At 49.9% G+C, this 7,500-nt stretch overlaps 1 non-coding gene across 1 annotated transcript in view; it reads right to left on the reverse strand.

The window, feature by feature from the left end:
* Positions 1-91, reverse strand: part of LOC125315773 — a 155-nt gene extending 64 nt beyond the window's left edge. Inside the window, exon 1 of the ribosomal RNA XR_007199060.1 lies at positions 1-91. This exon is cut by the window's left edge and continues 64 nt beyond it. This is a non-coding gene — a ribosomal RNA (5.8S ribosomal RNA).
* Positions 92-7,500: the final 7,409 nt, after the last annotated feature.

The raw sequence follows: 7,500 nt of genomic DNA on the forward strand, positions 1-7,500 counted from the left end.
TGGTTCACGGGATTCCGCAATTCACACCAAGTATCGCAGTTCGCTACGTTCTTCATCGATGCGAGAGCCGAGATATCCGTTGCCGAGAGTCGTTATGAATAATAGGAGATTGCATGGCATCCCAAGCACGCACCATGTCCTGGGGTGATGGGAGCATCGCTCTCTTGTTCAAGTTCCTTGGCGCATTCCGCGCCGGGGTTCGTTGTGCCGGCGAGAAGGCCCGAGCGCTCAAGGCGCCCGTGCGATCCCGGCGTCGAGGGACGGTGGGAAAAGACCCACCGCCCCTATTGAGTTTTTACGAGTTCTCCGGTCATTCCGCTAGGCGGGATTCGACAATGATCCTTCCGCAGTTCACCTACGGAAACCTTGTTACGACTTCTCCTTCCTCTAAATGATAAGGTTCGGTGGACTTCTCGCGACGTCATCGGCGGCGAACCGCCCACGTCGCCGCGATCCGAACACTTCACCGGACCATTCAATCGGTAGGAGCGACGGGCGGTGTGTACAAAGGGCGGGGACGTAGTCAACGCGAGCCGATGACTCGCGCTTACTAGGAATTCCTCGTTGAAGACCAACAATTGCAATGATCTATCCCCATCACGATGAAATTTCAAAGATTACCCAGGCCCGTCGGCCAAGGCTATAGACTCGTTGAATACATCGGTGTAGCGCGCGTGCGGCCCGTAACATCTAAGGGCATCACGGACACTGTTATTGCCTCAAACTTCCTTGGCCTAAGCGGCCATAGTCCCTCTAAGAAGCTGGCCGTGGAGATGTACATCCACATAGCTAGTTAGCAGGCCGAGGTCTCGTTCGTTATCGGAATTAACCGGACAAATCGCTCCACCAACTAAGAACGGCCATGCACCACCACCCATAGAATCAAGAAAGAGCTCTCGGTCCGTCAATCCTTACTATGTCCGGACCTGGTAAGTTTCCCCGTGTTGAGTCAAATTAAGCCGCGGGCTCCACTCCTGGTGGTGCCCTTCCGTCAATTCCTTTAAGTTTCAGCCTTGCGACCATACTCCCCCCGGAACCCAAAAACTTTGATTTCTCATAAGGTGCCGGCGGAGTCCTAAAAGCAACATCCGCCGATCCCTAGTCGGCATCGTTTATGGTTGAGACTAGGACGGTATCCGATCGTCTTCGAGCCCCCAACTTTCGTTCTTGATTAATGAAAACATCCTTGGCAAATGCTTTCGCAGTTGTTTTTTTTTTTTTTTTTTTTTGGTAAGGTAAGAATGTATTGAACTTCCAAATAGCTAGATACAAAAAAAACCGGACACAAAAACTATGAACTCGATATGGCACATCATGTGACATAGGGAGTTCAAAGGTGAACCGGCCGCAAAATACAACCGAAAAACGGCGAGCAATGGAGCAAAATACATGGAAAAGAAGACCCAAGAGGATGGGGAACAAGGATAAAAGCCTAAAGCGGAAAGGTAAGACCAACACTAAACAAAAGCTGAAAACAGCAAGGAACCACAACGGCAAAGCAAAGGCATGTCGGCAGCTGCAAAAAGGCCTCGTAACAAACTTCGGGAGAAGGGGGAGCAGCAGATATGATGTAGGAGTGCGAGGAGGTACACATATCCAATCAACAACTTCAGCTGCTTAGGGTAGAGAAAGCGGTAACCGGGGGAGGTTCAAGAGGGAAACGTCGTTGCCGAGAAGACCCAAGAAGTTGCTCCGGTCGGCCGGTGGAGGACAACGGGTAGAACAAAGGCCGAGAACAGCGGCGCCCAAAACCAGCAAACAAGAGGGAAGAAAGCCAGTGCAAAACTAGAAAAGAGGGAGGGGGGAAGATGAAAAACACAAAAAGAAGGCCAAACAGTCGGTCGAAGAAAGAAAGAAGAGGGAGAGGGCGAAGAGGGGTAGGGGAAAGAAGCCACTGAAGCTAAAAACTAGAAGAAACAAGAACCGGACAACACCAGCCCACGTGAGCACGGACAAAGAAGTAGAACAGGTATTAGAACAGTTACAATAGTCAACACCAAAAAGGGGTAGAGCGAAGGACCCACACGGCAGCCACAGCAACAGCAAGTTGGCGAAGGCAATAACTGAGGTGGCCGGTTGGGTAGGGGCCAGCAAGTGCAAGGCAGAACCGGAGTGTCACGCCGCCTAAGACAGCACGAACCGAAGGAGGACCCCGACCGGAGGAAAACGCGGGGAGGCATCGCCACCAAAAGCAGACCAAGAAAAGAACAAGTGCAAGAGAGAAAAGGGGGGGGAGGGAGAGAGAAAAACAGAAAAAAAGGCCAAACAGAAAGGCCAAAGACAAAAGGTGAACGTAAAGGCGACCCAAAAGAAGAGGTGGGAAAACGGGGAAGAAAAAGGGAAAAGGGAAAGGGGAAGGGGGAAAACACAGGGGAGAAGAAGAGGAAACAAGGCCACCAGCGTATCAAAGCAGGGGAACAGCCACACGAGCACATCAGATACATACAGAAGTGTGAAGAATTGCTGAACTTTGAGGAGGCGTTGGAGATCTCCCAAGGTAAAGCAACGTGAGAGCAATGCGCCAAGAGGACAGTGGCGTGTATATGACCAGGAATCAAATGCAAGCCTGGCCATGACCTTTTCCGCCAATAACCGAGGTAGGTGATCTTCCAAAATAAGGTGGCGGAAAGGCATCACGAAAAAGCATACAAATCCACGATCATAAGCTGCTGCAGCAGTTATATATCGTAGCCCGATTAGAGTGCGGGCCCGTAACATCAGCAACATAGTCCAACCTGGGAGAGGAAGCATGTCCGTTATGAAGGCTCGTCAAATATGGAAGCCGAGAGACCCCGGTTAACTTGGATACGCCTATTATGCGGGTGGTCCCGGACATGGCCCAGAGATAGTGCTTTGTCTTTGACGAGTTTGGTGAGGTGGAATAGCATTGCGGGGATAAAAAGTTGTCTGTTGCGGAAAAGAATATCATTCCGGGTGGACCATATAATGTGACATAATGCGCCAAGGGCAAATCTCGCAATCCTATGAGCAAAGGAGGATCCACCCAAGTGTGTTTTTCCCCATCTCAAGAAGTCATCCCAAGATCGATTCCGCCAACTTAAGAGGCAATTTGAAGCCCACTTAGTTGCTAGTTGACTAGTGATGCCACATCCAAAGAACAGATGGTCGACTGAGTCCGGAATGCAATGGCAAAAAGCACAAGATCCCTCATCAATCCTCCGATATTGAAGGAGTAGGGTTTGGGTAGGGAGACGGTTGTGCGATGCAAGCCACATAATAAAAGTATCCCTCGGGGCGAAGGCCTTGTCCCAAATGAAGGGGTGCCAATGTACCGTATGACCTCTTGGCCTAATGAAATTCCAAGCCGATGACACCGAGAATTGCCCAGAAGCATGACCTCTCCAAATAAACCTGTCATCCATGTTTTCCACTAAGGTTGGCGTCGGTTCAAGCCATGGCTGCAAGGTAGCAAGTACGGTAGATGGGTGAAAGTCGGAGGAGAAAAACTTTCCAACCGAGGTAATGCGGGGGATTCGAGCACGATATATATCCCCCGGTGTGAAGAACTTGTGTAGAGGGCCTTTTCCATGCCGGTTGTCAAACCGGAAAGATGTTGAAAGGCCATTCCCCAAAATCCACTTGAAATGATCGGAGAATTGTTGGCGGAGGTCAAGGATTTTCTTCCGGGACCACGAGCAAATAGTAGGCCTATTCACAACCCAGAAATTAGACTTGCGCAGAAAATTTGAATGAATCCACTTGCACCACGTAGATTCTTTATCGGTGAAGAGGGACCAGATATGTTTGAGCATGAAGGCCTTATTACAATCCTCAAGCCGTCGTATTCCGAGACCTCCTTCCCTTTTTGGTAGACATATGTTTGTCCAGGATACTTTAGCCCCACCAACTCCGAGATCGGGGCCCTTCCAAGGGAATTGGCGTAGGATAGTCTCAATACTCTTTAAGAGCGATTTGGGGAGAGAGAATACCGTAGCCCAGTATACATGGATAGAATGGAGAACCGATTTCAGTAGTTGTAACCGGCCTGCATAAGATAAGTAGCGCTGGGCCCAAGCTCGTGCCCCGGCCGTGATAGCGTTAACTAGGGCATGACGATCGATCTTGCGAAGCCTGGATGAAATGATGGGGAGTCCAAGGTACCGAAAGGGGAGCTGGCCATGTTGAAAGTTTAATATATGTTGAATTTGCATAAGCATGGTCGGGTGTCCACCGGAAGTATAGAACTCGCTCTTCATTGGGTTTGGGATAAGGCCCGACCACGAGGAGAATAAGTCCAAACCATTCTTCAGTAGCTCAATGGATGGTAAGTGGCCTTCCGAAAAAAGGAGGACGTCATCGGCGAAAAAAAGGTGGGAAAGCTTTAGGTGCTTGCATCTCCAATATGGTTTAAAACCCGTGTTAGAAGATTTGTCGTTTAAGATTCCGGAGAGTATTTCCATAATCAAAGTGAAGAGGTAGGGAGAGAGGGGGTCGCCTTGTCTGATTCCTCTCTTACTTGGAAAGAACCCATGCAGCTCCCCATTAATAGCGACGGAGAACTTTGGTGTAGTGACGCACTCCATGATGAGGCCAATAAAGAAGTCAGGAAAGCCGAAGGCTTGAAGGACTAGTTTGAGGAACTCCCAACTGATTGTGTCATATGCCTTGGAGAAGTCCACCTTGATAGCGCATCTGGGGCTGTATTGGGGGTGGTGGAAGTCCGCAAAGAGCTCCCGAGCAATCAAGATATTATCACTGATTCTCCTCCCTTTTATAAAGGCTGTCTGCGAGTGGGAGATAAGTGAGGGGAGGATGGAAGCCACTTTATTGGCCATTAATTTGGTGATGCATTTGTAAATAGTGTTACAACATGCAATGGGCCTGAAATCACTCATTGTCAAGGCATTTGGGGATTTCGGGACAAGGGAAAGGATAGTTGCATTAAGCTCTTTGAGTAGTCGACCGCTTCTGAAAAATTCCATAATTGCGGAAGTGATGGAAGAGCCAATGATATCCCAAGTCGAGATGAAGAATTCCGCGTTGAAGCCATCGGGCCACGGCGCTTTACCCTTGGGAAGGGAGAAAAAGGTTGTGCGGATCTCCTCCTCGGAGATAGGGGTAGATAAGAGCTGCACTTGTTCGTTTGAAAGAGGTTGGGAAATGAAACCCCTTATTTCATCCACACTCGGCCTAGTGGTAGTACCCCTTGAGTTGAGTAGCGCCTCAAAGTGATTAACAATGTGAGCCTGAACATGATTCGGTTCCGTCAAGGTAGAGCCGTCGGAGCCGATAACCGAGAGGATACGGTTGTGCAATCTTCTCTTGTTGACGAAGTGGTGAAAATATCTAGTATTCAAATCTCCTTCCTTGAGCCATTTGATTCTAGATTTTTGCTTGTAGAAAGATTCCTCCTGTAGTCTCGGGGTTGCAAAGGTGTGGAGATGTTCCCTTTCTCGGTCCACCAAGGCTTCATTCATTGGGTCGTGTTCCAGAGCATCCTGGATCGTTGAAAGTGCACTTCTAGCTTGTTCAGATACGTTCGAAATGTCGGAAAAAGATCTCCTATTGAGTAGCTTGAGGCGGCATTTTAGTAGCTTCGACTTGGCACATATAACAAACATCGGGGTGCCTTCAATAGGAGAGGCCCATACCTGGGAGACTATCTCCTTGAAGGAGGGGTGGGTAGTCCAAAAGTTAAAAAACTTGAACGGTTTCTTGGAGTTAGGAGGGGGCAAGACTTTCACTACCATGGGAGTGTGGTCGGATATCCCGAGAGCCAAGAAGGTGGCTTCGGAGAAAGAGAAGATGCGAGTCCAATGTTCGTTTACCAAAACACGATCTATCTTTCGTTGCTTCCGTTGTGGGCCGGAGGAGGTAGTCCAAGTAAACCCGTATCCCACATACCGAAGGTCCTCCAAACCCGACCGGGCTAAGCAGTCTCCAAATTCATTACATGCTGGAGGCCAACTAGTCGACCCTCCCATTCTGTCCGTATGGTCCCGGATGGCGTTGAAATCACCGGCTACTATCCGGGGGTCGTTACATTCACCGAGTTGGCGGAGGTTAGTCCATAAAGAACGTCGAGCTATAAAAGTGTGGCCTCCATATGCCACCGAGAGTAGGCAAGAGCGGTTGAAGGAAAATAGTGAAAGACGCACATGAATCGCCTGGTCCGAGGTAGAAAGAACCGTTAGGCCAACCATACGAGGATCCCAACCCACCCAGATTCTACCAAGTGGTGAGTAATCATAGTTGGCCACCCAACTCCATCCAGGTAGAAGGGCTCGAGCTATGGTAGTAAAAGTAGGTGCTTTGACTTTAGTCTCCAACAAGCCAATGCAAGCAAGACGACGGTCCCGGACAAATGTCCGAATTTCCGCTTGACGGAGGGGGTCAACAAGGCCCCTTATATTCCAAGCTCCAAAGAACATATTTACAGGATAGAGGGGAAGGGGTTACCATTTCTTCTTATTTGGCCTCCTCTTAGATTTCCGGGAGTTGGCCTTCGAAGAGGTGGGTATGTTGTCATCATTTTGCGTGATAGCATTAACCTCTGGCTGCTGCTGAAGAGCATTGTCCAGTGCTTCGGCCATTGGGAGTACTTCATGTGTTTTGGGTAGGGCAATTACCGTTGCTCTGGATCCGGTATGGGGTGGAGAAAGCGAGGGAAAGTCCTCCTCCACGTCACTTGGCGCCCTGTTTTCTGAACCGTCCTCCTTATCTGAGGTAGAGCAAACCGAGGAGGTTTGGGAAGAGGAGGTAGAGAAACTCCTCCTCTGTTCAGTAGTCACCCGAGAGGGCTCCCGTAGGTTACGTGGGTGGGTTGCTACATTTCCAGATTTGTCAACATCACCAAAGTTGAGTTGTGTGTGTGAAGAGGCTCCCAACACGACTTGGAAGAATTGAGTGGTGGGTGGCTGGTCCAATTGTGAGAGTAGAGCCGGGGCTTGTTTCCAAGTCTCGGAGGGGGTATTTGTAGGCGGCTCGGAAACGGGAGGAGGCCCCTGGTTTTGTGGCAAGATAGCCGTCGTGTGCTGAGCGATGGCGGGAGGGAACACCGTATCAAGTTGGGGGTTAACAATACCCTCGGTGGGTACCTGAAGTGGTGCGGGCGACACTTGGGGTATCTCCATTGAAAGAGCATTTGGTATGGGTAGCATCTGTTCAGTAGGTGTACCAGTGTTTGCTGGTAATGTGATTGAAGGCTCCCGAGAAAGAGGCCGACATTGTGTAGGGGTCGGTAGGGGAGGCCGAGCAAACTCTGCAGGTGGGCGCCTTCCGCCCCTCCCTTTGACTTGCTTCCACATGCCATCAGGTTGGTGGTTGTTGTTCGAAGGCTTGGGAAGGGGAGTTGGGGGAGGTTTAGCACGTGGGTAATCGGCCGAGCCCTCCTTGTGTCCGAAGACACGACAAATGTGACACGATAATGGCTTCCATTCGTATTCCAGTAGAACAGTGAGGATTTCCCCTTTCCATCGCACTTTGACCTCTTCGGGGAGAGGATGAGTAGCCGAGATCTCAACACACACTCGGGCATAT

Source organism: Rhodamnia argentea, chromosome 6 (assembly GCF_020921035.1).
Source record: "Rhodamnia argentea isolate NSW1041297 chromosome 6, ASM2092103v1, whole genome shotgun sequence".
Taxonomy (NCBI): domain Eukaryota; kingdom Viridiplantae; phylum Streptophyta; class Magnoliopsida; order Myrtales; family Myrtaceae; genus Rhodamnia; species Rhodamnia argentea.